General features: G+C 42.5%; 1 protein-coding gene and 1 pseudogene across 8 annotated transcripts in view; one reads left to right on the forward strand and one right to left on the reverse strand.

Moving 5' to 3' along the window:
* The window catches only part of TNRC6B (trinucleotide repeat containing adaptor 6B), a 284,641-nt gene that overhangs the window by 209,571 nt on the left and 51,844 nt on the right, over positions 1-23,226 (reverse strand). For 6 of the 8 annotated variants that reach the window (XM_050805807.1, XM_050805814.1, XM_050805811.1 and 3 more), the window contains exon 2: positions 796-869. The exons of the other annotated variants lie outside the window; for them this stretch is intronic. The gene's annotated coding sequence lies outside the window, so the exon portion shown is untranslated. The remainder of the gene's footprint in view (positions 1-795; positions 870-23,226) is intronic. 8 annotated transcript variants of the gene reach the window in all.
* On the forward strand, positions 10,864-11,995 carry LOC126963686 (60S ribosomal protein L7-like; annotated as a pseudogene).

The raw sequence follows: 23,226 nt of genomic DNA on the forward strand, positions 1-23,226 counted from the left end.
CTCCTTTCCAAGCAGTCTCAAAGGGTTTATATATTAGTAAAGGAGACAGATACAAATAAACAACTTTAATATAAAATATTGAATAATTTATTATTGTAATAACAACAGGTGCTCTTAGAACATAGATGAAAAAGAAATTATGCCAAGGGAGTTTGGGAGAAGAAGACAACAGGAAAAATACAACAAGGAGAGTAGATAGTCACATTCTTCTCCCTGCTTCCAAACTCTAAAAAGAGAAAAGCATCAACCACGGCACAAAGCCATGAAAAAAATACTATATATATCTAGGGAAAAGAAAGTGGTCCGTTAAGGCTTACAGATAAGGATTCACTGAAAAAGCAGCCAGAAACGTTGACTGGAATTAGGTTTTGAAGGGATCTGTGGGACAACATCTGCAGCAACTGGATGCAATGAGGGCTGTTTAAGCAAAGGAGTGACCTGAGTAAATCCATCATTCAGAAAGTGAACCCTGGCAGTAATGTGGACTACAGACTGCGGCAGGGAAAGGTGAGAGACAGAGACGCTAGGGGTACACTCACATAAAACTCACATAATAACTAAGTTGTAGCTTTCTAGCATGAGGCACCAAATGTCAGTATCCATCTAAATACTAGTTCTTTTTAAAGGGACCTACCACATAGGAGGAAAGCAAGGGGCTGGTATGATGGTCACCTTACAAATATCTTCCTGTAAGAACTTGGTAAAAGGGCAACAATGTTCTTGAAAAAGTATTTTCTTCTTTTTAAGGAGAAGACTATTGCCAATACATGGTAGATACATATTTTAAAAACTTACCTTTGACAGTACCTGGGGCAACACAAGCCCGTGAAGATGAGTCTAGGTTACATTCAGTGCAAAAAACCACAACCCTGAAAAGAGAAAAAAATCACAATGAGCTGTATGCTCATAGCAAGATGCCACAGGAGGCAGTGGCACAGGTGGCCTCATGGAAATCCGGCTCCTCCTTTCACCAGCTATTGTTTCTAGGCCCGCAGCCCAACCTCTCAGAGCTCAGCTTCCTCAACCAACACTGGGAACACTAACAACACCTTCTTCATAGGGTTCTTTTGAAGTTTAAATGCAATACGTGTAAAACTCTTAGTAGAGGGCAGGATACCAAACACATGCTCAATAAAGGTAAGTGGTTACTAAGGCTTCATGCAATCAAGGGCATCACCCTCTACCCAGGTGTTTAGGTCAGACCCTGACATCCGTCATGAATTTCTCACCCAACCCCTCATATCAGTCCATCAGCAAGTCCTATCATTTCCTCTTTCAAAATCTGCTTCTCAGATCTACCCATAATTCTTCATTTTCACTACTGTCATTCTTGCTTGTTGGGGCCATTTCGCTGGTTCTCTGTTCCTATTCTTGCTCCTCCCCAGTCCATTCCCCCATAATGGCTGGAATAGTCTCTTCAAAATCAATTCATAGCAAGTTGCTAAAAAATGCAGTAAATATTTTATTTATTCCATGATGGAATCTCTCTCTGAAATATATATTCATGTATTTGAATGTAGAGATATAGGAATATATATTAAATGGCCAGCACCTTCATTTTACAATGACACAAACAAATGCAGAAGGAATGCTCCTCAAGGTTGGAGCTACCTACGTGTGTGCTGGTGCTCAAAGCAATGGCGAGCCCAGCAGAGGTTCATCTGGGACCAGCATCTACAGTGCTGTCAGAAAGCTGGCACTGTTTGGAAGTTGGCCCCTTAGTTTCACAGTAACCCAATACTTCTGTCCAGGACAGCGTGCTCCACTCCCCACAGCTAGAGATTGTAAGTCAGAGCTTCAGCCCCATGTCAGGGCACGGTGCTGAGACGGTGCTGCAGGGAATCTGAAAGCACCTCACTGCCACTGCCCTGCTATCTGTCGTCCCCTCTATTGGACTTACTTTATTTAATAGTGTTTGAGTCAATACATCTCAGATGGAATTGTGATGAGAATTAGAAATATTATGACTCGTCTCCCTATCTCTCTACTATACACCGCAGCAGTCTTTCTTGCTAAAGAGCAACTTTGACCTCTGGGTATCTCGCCACCTAAATTCAGTCAATAACTATCTTTAGGGTAAAATCCAAGACCTCTCCAGAGACCTCTTCATGACCGCACAGAGTTTCCTTACTCACAACATACACACTAATGTCTGAGAGCCCCTGCCTATTCCCTTCTCCTTTTCCTTTAGGTGTTAGCTCCTAGAAATTTTCTGTACCCTCGCTGGTTGGACAAAGTGTTCCTCCTCTTAGATACACATTATATTGGTAATATCCACGAGTCCATTTTCTTCACTCAGCAGGAGTTCCTTGACAGCAAGGACTATGTCTAACACACCTTTGAATTTGGTACTGGGTAGAGTCCAATAAACATAAGCTGAACCGAATCCCAATGGAATCCCAGCAATTCAGTAGTTGAATGTGGATGTGTCCCCTAATTAACTGCGTTGGTAAAAACTGAAGTTAGCTGCAGCCTCCAAGATGGGTCTGGCCCTTACAGAGAACTCGAGGCTACGTGGTTATGTCTGACCCTCAGCACTTCAGAGGACGACAGGATTCATTAATTTTTTTGTCAACTGCAGAGACTATCAAGATAATAACACTAATTTTTAGTTCCCTATTCCGATTAAAGTTTCTGCTTAGGCTAAAACACAGCCTCTTCTCTGGATCTATCATTAGTCCAAATTCTGTGCCAACCCTGTAAAGTTGCATATTACATGTCTCCTTAACAGACAAGGCTAGAAAGAGACCATGCCACTCAGTCCCTAGCCTGCTTGGCAGTGTGTCTCAGACACTGCCTGTATTCAGAAGGGAGGGGAAAAAAGGAATTAGGGCAGAGGATAGGCAAGCTAAGGAAACTGAGCAGTTTTCCAAGTACTCCTGAATCTAGGTTTTACAGAACAGCTGCATTACTTTCTCTGCCAGGCTGTGAACCTCTGTATCAGGTGCACATGTATTCAAAATAAACATATAAGTCAATTCTAAAATCAACATCTGAAATTATCTAGCTGAAGTTACCTACAGCACTATTTTCCTTCCAAGGTATAAATAGTGGCAAATTCCTCCAAAACAGCTTTGAAATGCTCAGAACTACACGGTAATCCTACCATCTGATCAGGTACAGCTGCAGCAGTAAAACTGTGAACCACTCTAGTTTTCTCTCTTCTCTTTCAGAGCAGCCAAACTAGTCTTGGAATTCATAGAAGGGGTGGGAATGTTCAGTGGATCTTGGGTTAAATTAATCCCCAGGTCCTGTTAAACTGCAAGCCGGCTTCAAGAATTCCTTTAGGCCAGGCGTGGTGGCTCACTCCTGTAATCCTAGCACTTCACTTTGGGAGGCCGAGGCAGGAGGATCGGTTGAGCTCAGGAGTTCGAGATCAGCCTGAGCAACATAGGAAGACTCTGTCTCTACAAAAAAATGTAAAAAATTAACGGGGCATGGTGGCATGTGCCTGTAGTCTCAGCTACTAAGGAGGCTAAGGCAGGAGAATTGCTTGAGTCTGGGAGGTTGAGGCTGCAGTCAACCATGATCACACCACTGCACTTCAACCCGTGTGACACAGCAAGAACCAGTCTCAAAAAAATAAAAATAAAAATAAAGAATTATTCCAAAGCCAAGTACCTAACTAAACTCACAGGATGTAATTAGAACTAAATCTTTCCTACGGAATATGGCAAGTTGAAAGAAATACATATTCAACAAACTATATTTATTTTGCTGGTATCTTACTAGTATCACCTTTGATATGGCAGGGTTTTAATTTTCAAGCTTGACTATTCAGCACCATTATTTTAAATTTAAATTCTCATTTTAAAAATTCAAGCAGTATAGAGAGGCTCTTAACCAATGTCCCCTCTCCCTCCATTCCAGTCTTCCCAGGACTCACCACTCTTATCAGTTTGATATCCAGCATCATTCTTAGGATACAGACTATTGAGAATACACTATAAACTTTTAATTGAGTCACAAATAACTCTGAAGACCTTGTCTGCCTACATTGTTGGCAACTCGCCTAACTTCAAGCAAGACGTCCAGAAGAGATGTCTTAAGTGAGGCAGCAGACGTGAGGGAGGAGCAGAACACCAGCAAGGAGGCCTGGAAGGTCTTCCCAGGAAGCAAGAGGGGATGCCAGGAGACTTGGTGGCAGACAGCAGGGTACCAACCATCCAGTTCTGTGAGCAGGGCGCCCGGCCCAATCAGGTAAGAAGATACCCAGTTAATTAAGTAACACAAATAATAATATCAAAAGTCTAAGGAGGCCAGGCATGGTGGATCACACCTGTAATCCCAGTACTTTGGGAGGCCGAGGTGGGCAGATTGATTGAGCTCACAAGTTCAAGACTAGCCTGGGCAACCTGGTGAAACCCCATCTCTACAAAAAAATACAAAAAAAGTAGCCCAGCATTGTGGTATGCACCTGTAGTCCCACCTACTCAGGAGGCTGAGGTGGGAGGATGGCTTGAGCCTGGGAGTCAGGGGATGCAGTGAGCCTAGATCACACCACTGCACTCCAGCCTGGGCAACAGAGCCGGACCTTGTCTCAAAAGGAGCACAGGTGGATGCAGATCTGCTAGAAATAGACGGTTTTACTTAGCCCCCATACACAAGAGATTTATTATCGTTCCAAGACCTGGAAATACTATCTTTGCAGTTTTAGGCCACTCCCTACTTCACTTCAACGCTTTGGAAATTCTATAAAAATACTATCAGTCCATTCCTAAAAACATCCCCTTTAACCTTAAAATCTGTTCTACCTATTGCACTCCTCCTCCCCTCTTCCCCTTCCTAGTCCAGCTTTTGTTGTTGTTGAGATGGAGTCTCGCTCTGTAGCCCAGGCTGGAGTGCAATTATGCAATCTCAGCTCACTGCAACCTCCACCTCCTGGGTTCAAGCAATTCTCCTGCCTCAGCCTCCTGAGTAACTGGGATTACAGATGCATGCCACCATGCCTAGCAGTATTTTTAGTTGGAGTTTCACCATGTTGACCAGGCTCATCTTGAACTCCTGACCTCAAGTGATCAACCCTCCTTGGCCTCCCAAAGAGGTGGAATTACAGGCGTGAGCCACTGCACCTGGCCTAGTCAAGCTTCTTGAAAAAGCAGTTTATATTTGTGGTCTCAACATACTAATTTCTCATTCACTTATTCATCACTTGATTAATAAGACAACTTGATTTCTGTCCCTATCAATCTCAGTGTCAATGCAACAGATACTGTTCAACTGTTCTTCCTTTAACCTCTCTCTAGCATTTAAAAATCAGAACCACTGTCTAAAAATAAACACAAAATAAATAAATAAAAATCCGAACCAGAACCACCTGAAACCTGTCATTTGGGACCTCCTTTCCTGTCTTAATAGTAAGGATACTGAAGATCCAGCCACTGGGCCAGGGGCATCCTGTTTTAGCTCCTGGTATCCTGGCTGTGTCAGGTCCTCCTGTTCCCTTGGGTCTGTAACCAGCCTTCTTATCACAGGAAGGTTTGGAGTGGGTGAGAAGGTGAAAAGCTGCTGCTTCAGTTGTTGCTGTACATGGCAGACTGGGGGCCAGAGTCATGGAGAGGGAACCAAACTCAACTCCTGGCTTCACAGATTGAGCTCAGTTCTGATGCCCAGTCTGATATGGAGCAGGTTTAGTCCCTTCACCCACTCCTCTGGAAGGGCCCATGGCAGTACTTTTGCTACCTCTTGGTCTGTGTCTTTCCAGTCTGTTTCACAAGACAGTCTTTTTCTCCCTGTCCTTTCATTATTAGTGTATTCCTCCTCTGGAGTCCACACTTCCCTTTCTCTATTTATTATATATACACATCCTTATGCTTTCTCTTTTTTGAGACGGAGTCTCACTCTATCGCCCAGGCTGGAGCACAGTGGCGCGATCTCAGCTCACTACAACCTCTGCTGCCCCGGTTCAAGCAATTCTCCTGTCTCAGCCTCCCGAGTAGCTGGAATTACAGGCACCTGCCACTGCACCCAGCTAATTTTTGTATTTTTAGTAGATACGGGGTTTCACCATCTTGGCCAGGCTGGTCTTGAACTCCTGACCTCGTGATCCACCCGCCTCGACCTCCCAAAGTGTTGGGATTACAGGCATGAGCCACTGCACCCAGCCTGGTCTTATGCTTTCTCATAGATGCAGCTTCCACCTGGATCTTGATGATTCCCAAGTCTTTCTCTAGTGTTGACCTCTTTTACAGCCTTTAGAACTATCTACATAACTGCCTAATGCAGCTCCACCTCATGTGCCACAGGGCCCTAAAATAAAACAACCCTCCCCCAAAGCGTGTTCTTCTGTCTCACTTGGGAATACTGCCATCCCACTCAAATCAGAAGTCTGCGAACATCAGCAGCTCCTTCCTCTCACCAAACTGTCAGTTCTAATCCCCAACTATTCTAGTATATACTTCCTTATTCCTACTGCCACTGACTGCCCTGCTTCTGGCATAGCTTCTCACCAGTCTTATGCTAGTTATCTTTTCGATTGGTTTTCCTACCTCAAGACCCACCCCTCCCCTACACCACTAGAATTACCTTCAAAAAGCAGAAATCCTTATTGCCTTTGCAATGTGTCTCATCCACCCTGTAGATAAAACCCCATTCCCACTGTGGCCGGCGAGGCCTGGTCCCTGCCCGCCCCACTGTCCTCACCTCCAAAACCCAACTGTTTTCCGTTTCCCTTGAGCACCACATGGTTTCCGCGTGCCTTGGAACATGCTGTTGGTACCTGGACTGCCTTCCCACGGGCAGGACAAATTTCGTCTCAACTTTCAAGATGCAGGCTTAGGGAAACCTGTTCTGTGCAGTCTCTCCTGACTCCCTCTTCTCACAGGTGATCTGGATGGATCCTTCCCCTGAGTGAGCAACTGCACTCAAAACACACACTAGGCTTACTTTTGTGTGTGTATACTGGTGGGTGGGAAGCTTCCCGGGTCTAAGGCTTCCTTATCACTGTCATTTAATATAGTGCCAGCACAAAGGACATTCCCAATAAATTCTTGTGGAATAAACACACACATTTTTTACGAAAAAACTAAAATCAACTCAATACAACATGACATTCTGAGCTTACGAAAACAAAGCTGTGGCTTATCAGCTGTAACAGTCTATGAGGGCAGTGTGCTACTTGCACGGCATCCCCAGACTTCCTGGGAGAAGCAGTGAAGGAAACTTTGGGACTGATGGCAGGACCCTGGCACAAGAATGTTAATCTGATTTTTATGTCTTGGAAGTCAGGAAAGGTTGCCTAAGAAAAACAAACTCAGTCCAAAGTAGGAATGATCAGAAAGACTCATACCCAACCTTGGGGTATTAATCCAGCTTGCTCAACTAATTTATGCCCTCCAGCCTGGCCCCAGAAAAGTCTGTCAATTCTGTAACAGAAAAGGCTTGAGAAAGTACGACTGCCTTCTGAAAGCCTAAAACAACTGCAAATCACTTATAGTAGAGGCAGGGATGGTAGGGAATTCACCGAGGGTTACAAGAACAGCAGAGGCAGCTACTGAAACAGCAGATTCAATTCAACCGGCTTCACTGAATGCTTACTAAGTGCACGGCACTATGCTCAGCAACTTTTCAGAGCAAGGGCCTACGTCCAGGGTTTATTGCAATTGTTGGTCACATAAGAATTAAGCAGATTAGAGGTGATAAATATGTTAATTAGGTTGACTTAATCATTCCACATTATATTCATAAATCACAATATCACTTTGTACCCCATAAGTATATGCAATTATAATTTGGCAATTTACATTAAAAATTAAAATTAAAAGAAATAATTAAGCAGATTAACATGTTAACTTTTGTGACCAATTTATTGGTGATTAAAGAAAAACCTTTGTTCTTTTTCTATATTGCATATTGATTTTATGAGGTGAGGTTGTTCACAAATTTTAGATGTATACTGCTTCTCCAATAAACCAGTGAGTTGAACATTGACAATGATGATAGTAATATGAATAATCATTAACAATTGTTTATGCTGTGCCAGCACTGTATACCTTGGAAGTCTCAAAAACTCTCAATTCAGATCTGATCCGCCTCTTCAGGGACCTTACACTATATGTAAGGAGAAGAAAGCTAAGCACTAAGCTGAGTGGCGCAGAAGTTTAGAGAATGCAGAGAAAACGGTGAGCCAGACAACCTGTGCCACCTTCAAAGAGAAACTGGGATTCCAACTGGAACTGACAGGATTGAAAACAGTGATTCTCAAACCCTTTTGTCTCTGGATCCCTTTACACTTACGAAAATTATGGAAGACCTCAAAGAGCTCTTGTTTATCTTAATTTTAATTATCAATATTTGCCATAGTAAAAATTATAACTATGAAACATTAGAATTATTAGTTCATTTATTCGGCCAACAAACATATGAAAAAAAGCTCACTATCGCTGATCATTAGAGGAATCCAAAAACCACAGTGAGATGCCATCTCACGCCAGTCAGAATGGTGATTATTAAAAAGTCAGGAAACAACAGATGCTGGCGAGGCTGCAGAGAGGTAAGAATGCTTTCACGCCATTGGTGGGAAAGTAAATAAGTTCGACCACTGTGGAAGATAGTGTGGCGATTCCTCAATGACCTAGAACCAGAAATACCATTTGACCCAGCAATCCCATTACTGGTTATATTCCCAAAGGAATATAAATCATTCTATTATAAAGATACATACACGCGTATGTTCACTGCAGCACTATTCACAACAGCAAAGACATGGAATCAACCCAAAGGCCCATCAATGATAGACTGGATAAAGAAAATGTGGTACATATACAACATGGAATACTATGCAGCCATAAAGAGGAACGAGATCATGTTCTTTGCAGGAACATGGATACAGCTGGAAGCCATTATCCTCAGTAAACTAACACAGGAACAGAAATCCAAACAGTGCATATTCTCACTCATAAGTGGGAGCTGAACAATGAGAACACATGGACACAGGGACATTTCTTGATCTGGGCCTGTTGGCTGGGGGTGGGTGGCAGGGGGAGGGAGATATTAGGAAAAATAGCTAATGCATGCTGGGCTTAATACTTACGTGATGGGTTCACAGTGCAGCAAACCACCATGGCACATGTTTACCTACGTAACGAACCTGCACATCTTGCACATGTACCCTGGAACTTAAAATAAAAACAAAAATAATAAACTATTGCTTTTTAAATTAAAAATGGTATTTCAAAGGATCAAAAATTTGAGGAAAGTGGCACTGTTTTACATCTTTGCAAACTTCTTTAATGTCTAGCTTGAGCAACAACAGCTGTACCCAAATATATACTTTCGCATTCAATCTTTTTCTGTATCACATGTCTGGAAAAACTCCAATGTGCACTCATGAGAGAATGAATTTAAAAGGCATACAGCATCTTAGTATTATTAAAACAGTTGTGACCTCCTGAAAGGGTCTTGGGCGGGAGGAAGGGGCACACTTTGAGAAGTGTTCATTGAAAAAGATAAAGAAAATGGTCTAAGTAAGGGCTGGGCAAGAAGGATGTGTGTGGCTCCTAAGCTCTAATTTTCAAGAACACAAACCCCTACTCTTAACAGCTCAGCTACAACCAAGCTAACCTCTGTGGTGAATCTCAGAGACAGAGATGGCCCGGGCAAGGCGGCGTTCGGCCAGGCTGTGCAGGGTGGTGCTGAGGGCAGTGCCATCAGGTAGGCTCTACTGCCCTGGGTAGCATTCTCTAGAGGCCACGTCAGGTTTTCCTCTCCAGAGCCTCCACCGTGCTCTCCTTCTAGAAGAGAAGCTGTAAATGGCTTACCAGAACTGCCTTGCCATGGCTTCCCGGGGCTGTGTTTACTAACTGCAAAATCATCTCCCTGCTGCAGTCTCAAAGTCTTCAGACATTTCTTGATCTGGCTGTCTTAAAAAGCAAATTTAACATCAGCCACGTAGCCAGGTTTTCCTTGCCAACAATCATGTGAGTTTGCTATTCTGTTCCTGTGCATCTTGCGCACTGTAAAAACAGTTCCTGGAGCATCATATGTCATGGATCTAGTTGCCATAAACTGAAAACATTTTCTTCATATTTTGTGGCACAAACTAAAAGCATTCTGGATGCGGTTTGCATACAGTCCATCTCTGGCCAAAAAAGAGGTTTAAATTTATGGATAAACAGAGAAAGGGGGGTAGCCACTGCTTTAGTTAAGCCGTTTTATTATCAAAGTCAATGTCTGATAGTGTGTATTTTTTAATTTAAAATTTTCCTGTGATTAATGTTCTGAAATTATCCTGCAATAAGTATGACTATGCTCATTTTATGCAGCAAGCTTAAATTTGTCTAACAGTATTTTATAGCTGACAGAAGCAGAGAGGAAACAGAAGCTTCTTTTTGGTCTCTTAAATTAAAATAAAAAAAATAGAAACAGTCATGAATCTATACAGTTTTTCAGTCCTTTTTTATTTTTTAGTAAACATATTCATTAAGGCCCCTTAACAAGACAGGACAGATCATTTTTAAGTCAAAGTGAAACTAAAACTTTAAAAGACATTTCTGCTTCTGGGAATGGTAAACCAGGTAATAAAGACCAACCATTCTGCTGAGGACAGCCAGAAAGTCTGGACAGAATATTTAAAAAATTTTAAAGGCAGAGGTATACTAATAAGTTAGTTAAGAATTACCATACACAAAAATCAAATTCAGGTGAACTGTATACTCAAATGTGAAAGATAAATAATAAAGCTTTTAGAAGATAATATGGGAAAATGCTTCAAAACCTAGGGGTAGGGAAGGATTTCTCAAATAGGATACAAAAAGTACCTAGTATTAAAAACCAAATATGACAATATTAGACAAACATGACTACATGAAAATTAAGAATATTTGTCCATCAAAAGATATCCTCCCTCTTTTTCCGACTGGAACCATGGAGGGTGTAGAAGAGAAGAAGAAGGTTCCTGCTGTGCCAGAAATCCTTAAGAGAAAGTGAAGGAATTTCGCAGAGCTGAAGATCAAGCGCCTGAGAAAGAAGTTTGCCCAAAAGATGCTTCGAACAGCAAGGAGGAAGCTTATCTATGAAAAAGCGAAGCACCATCACAAGGAATACAGGCAGATGTACGGAACTGAAATTCGAATGCCGAGGGTGGCATGAAAAGCTGGCAACTTCTATGTACCCACAGAACCCAAATTGGCAATTGCCATCAGGATCAGAGGTATCAATGGTATGAGCCCAAAGGTCCGAAAGGTGTTGCAGCTTCTTCGCCTTCGTCAAATCTTCAATGGAACCTGTGTGAAGCTCAACAAGGCTTCAATTAACATGCTGAGGATTGTAGAGCCATATATTGCTTGGGGGTAACCAAACCTAAAGTCAGTAGATGAACTAATCTACAAGCGTGGTTATGGCGAAATCAATAAGAAGCAAATTGCTTTGACAGATAACACTTTGACTGCTCGATCTCTTGGTAAATACGGCATCATCTGCGTGGAGGATCTGATTCATGAGATCTATACTGTTGGAAAATGCTTCAAAGAAGCAAATAAGGCCGGGCGCGGTGGCTCACGCCTGTAATCCCAGCACTTTGGGAGGCCGAGGCGGGCGGATCACGAGGTCAGGAGATCGAGACCATCCTGGCTAACACGGTGAAACTCCGTCTCTACTAAAAATGCAAAAAATTAGCCGGGCGAGGCGGCGGGCGCCTGTAGTCCCAGCTACTCGGGAGGCTGAGGCAGGAGAATGGCGTGAACCTGGGAGGCGGAGCTTGCAGTGAGCTGAGATCGCGCCATTGCACTCCAGCCTGGGCGACAGAGCAAGACTCCGTCTCAAAAAAAAAAAAAAAAAAAAAAAAAGAAGCAAATAACTTCCTGTGGCTCTTAAAATTATCTTCTCTACGAGGTGGAATGAAGAAAAAGACCACCCATTTTGTAGAAGGTGGAGACGCTGGCAACAGGAAGGACCAGATCAACAGGCCTATTAGAAGAATAAACTAAGGTGTCTACCATGATTATTTTTTTCTAAGCTGGTCAGTTAATAAACAGTACCTGCTCTCAAATTGAAAAAAAAAAAAGAAGACGCCCTCGAGAAAATGAAAAAGCAGGCAACGTAAAACCAATAAAAGGTCCATATTCAAAATAATAAAGGGTTCTAACAAGTTCTAAAAGAAAAAAGATAACCCAACAGGAAAAGGGGCAAGAGGCTAGATGAAACATGTCATCAAATGAACGACAAGAAAATCTAAACTATCCAAATGGCCAATAAACATACGAAAAGGCATCTAGTCTCAACAGTAAGTAAGGGCGACGCAAAAGAAAATCATGAGGCCAAGCACACTGGCTCACGCCTGTAATCGTAGCACTTTGGGAGGCCGAGGCAGGCGGATCACGAGGTCAGGAGATCAAGACCATCCTGGCTAACACAGTGAAATCCCGTGTCTACTAAAAATACAAAAAATTAGCCGGGTGTGTGGCAGGCGCCTGTAGTCCTAGCTACTTGGGAGGCTGAGGCAGGAGAATGGCATGAATCCAGGAGGTGGAGCTTGCAGTGAGCCGAGATAGTGCCACTGCACTCCAGCTTGGGAGACAGAGTGAGACTCCATCTCAAAAAAAAAAAAAAAAAAAAAAAAGAAGAAGAAAATCATAATGATACACCATTATACATCATAATGGCTAAAAACACTGAAATCTGATATGATTAAGTGTTGCTAGGCTATGGAACAACAGAAATCTTCACACACTACTTGTGTGAATGTAAATTATTACATCTACTTTGGAGAATGGTTTGGCTTGATTCTCCTAAAGTTCAAGACAGATAAGACCCATGACCCAGCAATCCCACTCCTAGGTACATACCCAGCAGAACATATGCACGTGTACCCCAAAGGCACACACAGCAGCACTATCCATAATAGTCCCCAGCTGGGAACAACCCAAATATCCTCAATAGCACAAAGGTAAGGACACTGGTATATTCATAAAATAGAATGTCATACAGCACAAAAATGAAGGGACAGTCACACAGAACAACATGGATGAATCTCGCACACATAATGACAAGACACAAAAGAAGATACAGCATATGACTCCCTGTGTTCAAAACCAGGCAAAACTATAATGTTTACAGGGACATGGGCAGTAAAACTACAAAGGAAAATAAAGAAATCAAGAGTGGTTACCTGTAGGTGGAAGGGGAGCGACTGTGACTAGTGAAGGTCACTAAGAAGGGGCTGTTGGGCCGCTATAATGTTCTATTTCCTAACCTCAGAGGTGGTCATTTAAAAATAATTCATTGTTTTACATTTGTATTTTATGCACTTTTCTAACTGTGTGATATATTTCACAATTAAAAAGATTTAAATCAATCTTTTTAAATCTTTAATTAATTTTACAAAAATAAAATTAATACAAAAGGAAAAGTGGTATTTTTTGTGTAACTTTAAAAATTAGATCACAGAACCCAAATTCCTCAGATGGTGTACCAGGCCCTTCATCCTCAGCCTTGTCTTTCTAGTCTCATTCCTTACCACTCATCTTTCTTCACAAGTAGTCTGCCACACTTGCTCTCAATCGTGTGCTTTCTTTACCTTTACTTGTGATACTTCTCTGCCTAGAAAACCATGTAGACATATCCCAATCACCTTTCTGCCAGACTAGCTACAAGCTGTTATTCAAGACACAGCCTGGGTGCCTCTCCTCTGAGAAACCTTTTCAGGAGACAGACTCCAGAGCCAGACTGACTGGTCTAAATTCCAGGTCTACCATTCACTAGCAGTGTGCGCCTGGTCAAAATACCAGCCTCAGTTTTCTGGCCTTCTCGTCTGTAAAACAGGGTAAGAGGTTGAAGTGAAGATTAAATGAGTAAACATATACAAAGTGCCTGGAACAGAGTATGCACTAGGTAAGGGTGAGCTATTATCATCAACACACTCTGACACCCTCCTCTCTGCTCCCCTTGTTAGATCCTCTGCTCTACCTTGTTAGATCCTCTGCTCTACCTTGTTAGATCCTCTGCTCTACCTTGTTAGATCCTCTGCTTCTGGGTTCCCGTGGCCCAGTATTATAGTTATTTTCTTGTATACAGCCTTTATGGACAGTTAATTCCTCAAGAGCAGAGACTAAATCTTTCATATCCCAATCCTCCACCATCTAGAACAGTGCCTGGCAGGTAGCAGATATTCATTGAATATTTGCAGAATGAATAAACTGACTCCAAAGTTGGATCTACATCACATATAGAAGTAGTCCTTTGGTGCTGCTCTATCCTGTGTGTACACCACAAAACGGAAGCATACTCTTGATGGGTTTCCTATGGCAATAACCTAAGAATACAGGTGTAGACTCCCTCTGGATAGCAACAAACGAGGGTAATACTACTTGTCCTGTCCACTTGTTGTAAGGCTACTGTAGGGCTCAAATGATAATGACTATGAAAACATTTTTTTCCCCCCAAGACGGAGTCTTGCTCTATTGCCCAGGCTGGAATGCAATGGTACGATCTCCGCTCACTGCAACCTCCGCCTCCCGAGTTCAAGCGATTCTCCTGCCTCAGCCTCCTGACTAGTTGGGATTATAGGCACCCGCCACCACATCTGGCTAATTTTTGTGTTTTTAGTAGAGATGGGGTTTCACCATGTTGGCCAGGCTGGTCTTGAACTCCTGACCTCATGATCCACCTGCCTCGGCCTCCCAAAGTGCTGGGATAACAGGCATGAGACACCGGGCCCAGCCTTCTTTTTCTCTTTTAAAAGATAGACTCAGCTGGGCATGGTGGCTCATGCCTGTAATCCCAGCACTTTGGGAGGCCAAGGCGGGCAGATCACTTGAGGTCAGGAGTTTGAGACCAGCCTGGTAAACATGGTGAAACCCTGTCTCTACTAAAAATACAAAAATTAGCCGAGTGTGGTGTCACATGCCTGTAATCCTAGCTACTCGGGAGGCTGAGACAGGAGAATCGCTTGAACCTGGGAGGCAGATGTTGCAGTGAGCCAAGATAGTGCCATTGCACTCTAGCCTGGGTGACAAAGCGAGACTCCATCTCAAAAGGTTAAAAAATAAAGAAAAAAAAATCATTACAATAGTCAAACAGTATAAACAACCCAAATGTTTTGTTGTCCATCAAAGTAATCAATAGATAAACTGTGGTAAATCTACCCAGTAGAAAACTACTCAGCAATAAAAACAAACAAGCTACTCATACTTACAACAACATGAATGAACCTCAAAAATATTACGCTCAATGAAAGCAGCCAGACGTGAAAGAGTACGTACTGTATGATTCAATTTTTAGGGGCTGCCTGGGGCATGGAGTGGAAAAAGGGACTGACAGCACTTGGGCAAGAAGGATCTCTTTGGGCAGATGGAAATGTTCTAAATGATGCGATGATGATGGTAAAACTGTATAGACTTCTTTTTTTTTTTTTTTTTTGAGACAGGGTCTCACTCTGTCCCCCAGGTTGGACTGCAGTGGCACAAGCAGAGCTCACTGCAGACTCAAACTCCTAGGTTCAAACTATTCTCCTACTTCAGCCTCCTGAATAGCTGGGAATACAAGCACACGCCACCATGACCAGCTAATTTTATTTATTTAGAGACGGACTCTCGCTCTGTCACCAGGCTGGAGTGCAGTGGCGCTATCTCGGCTCACCACAACCTCCAACTCCCTGGTTCAAGTGATTCTCCTGCCTCAGCCTCCCGAGTAGCTGGGATTACAGGCATGCGCCACCATGCCCAGCTAATTTTTGTATTTTTAGTAGAGACGGGGTTTCACCATGTTGGCCAGGATGGTCTCAATCTCCTGACCTTGTGATCCGCCAGCCTCAGCCTCCCAAAGTGCTGGGATTACAGGCATGAGCCACCACGCCCAGCCAATTTTTATATTTTAATTTTTTTAGAGATGGGGACTTGCTGTGTTGCCCAGGCTGGTCTCTTAACTCCTGGCCTCAAACAGTCTCCCCATCTCAGCCTCTCAAAGTGCTGAGATTATAGGTGTGAGTCACCACAACTGAGCAATTTACTATGTTTTAATTGTATATCTAAACTGGGTGAATTACACAGTATATAAATTATACATCAATAAAGATGTTTTGTTATAATGCAAATATCTGGCACTCTTTTATAACTAGCTACGATTCTCACATATTTAAAATCTCGTCCATAAATGTGAAGCCAAATCATGTAAGACTAAGACAGAAGTCAGCTTTTAAAAATTAAAAAATAATTTAATGTCACATATTAAATATCTTAAAAACCCAAACTGCCTTCTCTATACTTATTTTCCAATCCAGGAACAACAAATAATGATCCTGATAAGCAGGCTTTCACTGTCATTTGTTTATTTCATCCCACCTGTACAAACACACACTTTGGCCTCATCTGCATTTATAATTGGAAACATGAGTATCTGGCATAATACTCCCCTCTTTGTTTTTGTCCCAACAGCAAGCATAAGTAAAAGGTAAATACAGAAAGCACAGTATATAATGGGGTTTTAAAATATATATATATATATATTCATATGATAAACAGGATTTCTAAATAGGGTTTAAACTAACCCTTAGAAATTAACAGTTCTTTTATATATACAAATGTACCATAGTACTTCAGATTAAATTCTGCAGGTCCTAAAATGCTATCCAAACTAGTTTGCTGAACTGGAATTGTTAAATTGGATACTGCTTAAAGTAGGTCACTGGCTCGGCCATGAAAGTATTTGGTAATGCAGAGATCTACTTGCAAAGTCATCTGTCATAATGAGATTTGACTTAGACAAAACCGGAGAAGCGACACCAGTTGGGTGTCAATTGTCAGCTGTATTTTATTCAAATAAATCCCATTTTAGATTTATCTCACTGCAGATTCTTGAACTGGGAAATAACAAGATGAAAGAAGTGTTTTCCAAAGAGTAAATCTGGTGTCCATGTTTAGAAAATGCCTCTTTTGCTTCCTGTCCTTTGTCCCACACATCTACTCAGTCTCTAAAGCCCATTAATCCTTCTTTTGAAATGTCTTTCAGCTTCATTCCTTTCTCTCCACTTCTATTCTCACCACTGCAGTCCTAATTTGAGTCAGGAGGCTTTAAAGTACAGGAAAACTAGAAAAAGAAGCCAAACTAGAGACCATTAGAGTAATCTAAAATGGGAGTGAAGAGGACTCAGTCTAGAGCAGTGGTTCTCAAAGTATGGTCCCCAGACAGCAGCAACAGCACCTGGAATCCTGATAGAAATGTAAATATTCAGACCTTACCCCAGAACCAGTGAGCCAGAAACTCTGGGGGTGGTGCTGGCAATGTGCTGTTAACAAGCCCTCTGGGTGATTCCGATATAGGTTAAAGTTTGAAAATTAGTGATTTAAAGAAGCACGGGCCAGGCAAGGTGGCTCACGCCTGTAATCCCAGCACTTTGGGAGACTGAGGTGGGTGGATCACAAGGTCAGGAGATCGAGACCATCCTGGCTAACACGGTGAAACCCGTCTTAAGATACAAAAAATTAGTTGGGCATGGTGGTGCATGCCTGTAGTCCCAGCTACTCGGGAGGTTGAGGCAGGAGAATCGCTTGAGCCCAGGAGGTAGAGGTTGTGGTGAGCTGAGATCATGCCACTGCACTCCAGCCTGGGCAACAGAGTGAGACTCCATTTCAAAGAAAAAAAAAAGAAGCTGAAGAGAAAGCAATGGGCCCAGATGAGGAGAGAACTTGGGGACCTGCTGAGAATGTCTTCCACAATGTCCCTCCAATCTCCAACCCAACCTACCAAAAAAGAACTCTTCTCCAAACCTATCTCTAGGTGTTACTGACTTTTGATATCACAACCCTCTACAGTGCTTAGGTTCAATCTTCCTTCCCCCTAGTCTCCATCCAATATAATACAGTCATCCTCAGTATCCTTGGGGGATTGGTTCCGGACCCTTGGTGTATACCAAAATCTATGGCTGCTCAAGTCCCTGAAACAAAATGGTATAGAGACTGGGCACAGTGACTCACGCCTAAAACCCCAGTCGTTAGAGAGGCCAAGGCAGGAGAATTGCCTGAGGCTAGGAGTTTAAGACTAGCCTGGTAAGACCCATAGTTAGACTTTATGTCTATAATTTTTTTTTTTTTTAAATTAACCTGACATGGTGGTGTGCACCTGTAGTCCTAGCTACTGAGGAGGCTGGGGCAGGAAGATCACTTGAGCCTAGGAGTTCGAGGCTGCAGTGAGCTATGATTATATCACTGCACTCCAACCTGGACAACAGAGAGAGACTCTGTCTCTAAAAAATAGACCAGGCGCAGTGGTCACGCCTGTAATCCCAGCACTTTGGGAAGCCAAGGCAGGCAGATCACTTGAGGCCAGAAGTTCGAGACCAGCCTAGGCAACATGAGGAGACCCTGAGTCTACTAAAAATACAAAAAAATTAGCTGGGTGTGGTGGCACAGGCCTGTAATCACAGCTACTCAGGAGCCTGAGGCACAAGAATAATTTGAGGCCGGGCGCGGTGGCTCAAGCCTGTAATCCCAGCACTTTGGGAGGCCGAGGCGGGTGGATCACGAGGTCAGGAGATCGAGACCATCCTGGCTAACATGGTGAAACCCTGTCTCTACTAAAAATACAAAAAACTAGCCAGGCGCGGTGGCGGGCGCCTGTAGTCCCAGCTACTCGGAGGCTGAGGCGGGAGAATGGCGTGAACCCGGGAGGCGGAGCTTGCAGTGAGCCGAGATCGTGCCACTGCACTCCAGCCTGGGTGACAGAGTGAGACTCCGTCTCAAAAAAAAAAAAAAAAAAAAAAAAAAAAAAAAGAATAATTTGAACCTGGAAGGCGGAGGTTGCAGTAAGCCAAGATCACACCACTACACTCCAGCCTGGGCAACAGACCCTGTCTCCACAAATAAATAAATAAATTAATTAATTAATTAATTAAAATGGAGGGGCTGGGCGTGGTGGCTCACACCTGTAATCCAAGCACTTTGGGAGGCTGAGGCGGGCAGATCATGAGGTCAGGAGATTGAGACCACCCTGGCTAACACGGTGAAACCCCGTCGCTACTAAAAATACAAAAAAATTAGCCAGACGTGGTGGTGGGCGCCTGTAGTCCCAGCTACTCAGGAGGCTGAGGCAGGAGAATGGCATGAGCCTGAGAGGCAAAGTTTGCAGTGAGCCAAGACTGCGCCACTGCACTCCAGCCTGGGCAACAGACCGAGACTCCATTTCAAAACCTAAATAAATAAAATAAAATGGAGAAGTATTTGCATATAACTTATGCAAATAACCTAATGCCCCCTCCTTAGGTACATATCTTCCTGTATTCTTTAAATGTAATCTCTAGGTTATTTATAATATCTAATACAATGTAAATGCTATGTAAGCAGTTGTTGCACTGTATTATTTAGGGAATAATGTCAAGGAAAAAAGTCTATACGTCTTCAATACAGACGCAATTTTTTTCCTAGATATTTCTGATCCATGACTGATTGGAGTCATGGATGTAGAACCCATGAATATGGAGTGCCACTATACTAATCTTGTTGATTCTGCTGTTGAGGCTCTAGGTAGTCGAGGAAAAAGGATACGTACCACAATGTGGAAAATTATGATTAAAGGAGTGCTTCAAATCAGTGAAGAAAAGATGAATTATTCAGCAAATGATTTTTTAATAACTGGCTAGTCACTGTGGGAATGCAGAGCAGGAAGCTATACATTCCTTACTGTATGTTTTCTTTCTTTTTTTTTTTTTTTTTCTGAGACAGAGTCTCACACTGTCACCCAGAGTCTCACACTGTTGCCCAGGCTAGAGTGCAGTGGTGTGTGTGATCTCAGCTCAACACAACCTCCGCCTCCCGGGTTCAAGCAATTCTCCTGTCTCAGCCTCATGAGTAGCTGGGATTACAGGCATCTGCCACAGTGCCTGGCTAATTTTTGTATTTTTTGTAGAGACACGGTTTCACCATCTTGGCCAGGCTAGTCTCGAACTCCTGACCTCGTGATCCACCGACCTCGGCCTCCCAAAGTGCTGGGATTACAGGCGTGAGCCATTGTGCCTGGTCCTACTTTATGTTTTCTTACTCCATATATCAAAATAAAATTCCAGATGAATCAAATACATCAATTTGAAAACAAAAAGAGCTGGGTGTGGTAGCATATGCCTTAAATCCCAGCACTTTGAGAGGCCGAGGTGGGCAGATCACCTGAGGTCAGGAGTTTCAGACCAGCCTGGCCAACATGGAGAAACCCCATCTCTACTGAAAATACAAAAATTAGCCGGGCATTCCAGCTACTCGGGAGGCTGAGGCAGGAGAGTCGCTTGAACCTGGCGGGTGGAGATTGCAGTGAGCCGAGATCGCACCACTTCACTCCAGTCTGGGTGAAAGAGCAAGACTCCGCCTCAATAAATAAATAAATAAATAAACGAAGTTGTTCATTGCTATTGCTGATGAACTATATGTAATCCTGAACTGAAAACAATCTTAATGTCAACCATTAAAGGATTGGTAAGTAAAATAATCGATTATTCTGTGGACATTAAAAAGAAAGCAGTGAAAGACATATGGAAGACATTCAAAACTACTTGTTAGATTAAAATAAGAGCCAGCCAGGAGTGGTAGCATACACCTGTAGTCCCAGCTACTTGGGAAGCTGAGGTGGAAGGATCACTTGAGCCCAGGATTTTGAGGCTAGCTGGGGCAACAGAGTGAGACCCTGTCTTAAATAAATAAATAAATAAGATAAGCCATTACAAAACATTTTGTATAGCTTTATCCCCTGTTGGTCAAAAATATACAAATAAATATATAAAACACATATGTTATACATTATATACTATCCGTGTGTATATATAATGTATACAATGTATGATATAGTATATATATGATATACCTGAAAGTATGGAGAAAGTCTGGCAAGACATCCAACAGCCTTTAAAAGTAAGTACCTTTGGCAGACTGCAGCAGCTCACGCCTGTAAATTCAGCACTTTGGGAGGCCTGGATCACTTGAGTCCAGGAGTTCAAGACTAGCCTGGGATATATAGCAAGACCCAATCTCTACAAAAATATTTTTAAAAATTGGCCAGGTGTGGTGGCACCCACCTGTAGTCCTAGTTACTTGGGAGGCTGAGGCAGGAGGACTGATTGAGCCCAGTAGTTGGAGACTGAAGTGAGCCATGATCACACCACTGCACTCCAGCCTGGGAAACAGAGAAAGACCCTGTCTGGCTGTTTTTTAAAAAACAAAACAAAACAAAACAAAAACAAAAGAAGATACACCTACGGAACAGGATGCAAGAATTTTCCATTTTCTACTTCATAAACATCAAGTTTTTACAAAGAGCATAAATTACTCTTACAATAAAAAATAAATCTGATCATGTCACTCCTTTGTTCAAAAAGTTCAAAAGCCTTCCAGCCCACAGACGATACAGTCCAAACTCCCCAGTGAGATGTAAGGATGGTCTAGCTTTGCCACCTGACACCTCACCTATCACCAGGGTGAGCTCCCCTGATGGGGCAGGTTAGGATGGGGTCTCTGTTCTCCCTCCTCCACTGTATCTTTCCTGAAGTCTGGTGCCACATGGTCCTTAATGGTCAACTCTGATAACCTTTTGTGCCATTTGCAAAGCTTTCGTCATAATGGAGCACACTGCTACTACATTCCAACTTGTCCTTTTCAGAACAATGTTGACAAAGCTGTTCAAATAAATTAATAAATTTATCCCCTGCTTTCATGGAAAAATAAGTTCACATGCCAACGTATAAGCAGACCAATAAAACCTCCACTTCTGAAAACCAAAATCTAACATTATGCTTTCTGGCTAATAAATATTAACACTTATTTATAGTTATTCGTTGGCATATATCTAGCATAGTATGTAACACATGACTATAAAAATTACAGTTGTTCAGGAGCAAGAGAAGACTGGGGGAAGTTTTTTCACAAGCAATGAGAGGTGGAGCCAGTTTTGTGATCTCCTTGGCTGGGGTATAATGGAGGATGCACACTGAGTAGTTGGACAACATCTTGATGAAGTCCTACTATTCATCTCACAAGCCCAGATTCATGTTGCTGTCAAGGTACAGAGATAGCACACCACCTGTATGCTAGTGCAAGTTTGATCCAGGGCTCAGTTAATAAAAACTTATCTCTGCAGGAAATGTAGATGCTTCTAAAAGAGGTAATGCTATGTGGGAATAACAGATCATCTCCTCTGATTATCCATAACAACCATGGTTTCTTAGTATTCACTGAGTATTATCTGTGCTTTATTCTAAGTTGTTCCTTATGGCCAATAATTGTTCTCACAGACTTCCTAAGAATTGGCCATTGGAAGAGTTCCCTGTGGCTAAAGATCTGGAATCTAAAGTCTCATAAGATTTTGGCCATGATCCTGGCATTGAGTGGTTGACCATTTACCATAAGCACCAATGTGTTCAATACAATGGACAGTGCTTTCTGAAGCTGGTCTCATAGTCATGTTTATATGTTTCTAAGACAATCAACTCAGTAAGATACAAGGATTTGGGGTTGGGGATAGGAGGGATACAGAAGAGCTACACTGCTTGGAAGGCCTAGGCTAAAGTCACCAGCTTAGTTACCTGGTCATGACATGGATGAGCCACTTTGTCAATAACATCTGCCTTGAGCATGAGGGTTACAGGTTGTGGTACTTATAAATTTTGTTGATAACCATTTCCCTTATCAAATGAAGTACCTTATTCATTTTTGTATTAACAGTGCCTGGCACAGAGCAGGTATTCAGTAAATGTTGGCTATATTAATGAAGCATAGGTATCAGGAAATACACATCATATAATAAAGGGGCAAGTGGGCAAAACTGATAATTGCCTACTAGACAGCATGAGGTGGTAAACTCAGTTACTGAAAGGATAATGTTAGGCTGTGGGCTCAGTCACAATGTAGGTCAGTTAAATTCAGGGGTGCTTCACGGTCACAAATCATGGTTACATTGTAATCACAGCAATTGTGGTAATACTATTACTTGTTTTGCAAATGCCTGGAATCCAGATTTGGCTAGGGGTAAACTTAGGTTCAATTAGAAAGCTACATTTCCCAACTTTTATTATGAAGAGAGGTGGCTACATGTCATGGCTCTGGTCAATCATTAGATGAAGCACACCTTTTGTACCTCACTTGAGAGGGTGGGTGGTCTGAAAGGGAAGCAGAAAAATGGCCTTGCCACCATCAAGGATGGATCAAAGGAATTTGAGACATTAACGACACTGGGAGTGACTACTTATTTCTCAATTTTGTGGTGTGTAGGAAAAAATGAATCTTTATTTGGTTAAAGCAAAGTTGGATATTCCATTACACA

The sequence above is a fragment of the Macaca thibetana genome, chromosome 10 (genome assembly GCF_024542745.1).
Source record: "Macaca thibetana thibetana isolate TM-01 chromosome 10, ASM2454274v1, whole genome shotgun sequence".
Lineage (NCBI taxonomy): Eukaryota > Metazoa > Chordata > Mammalia > Primates > Cercopithecidae > Macaca > Macaca thibetana.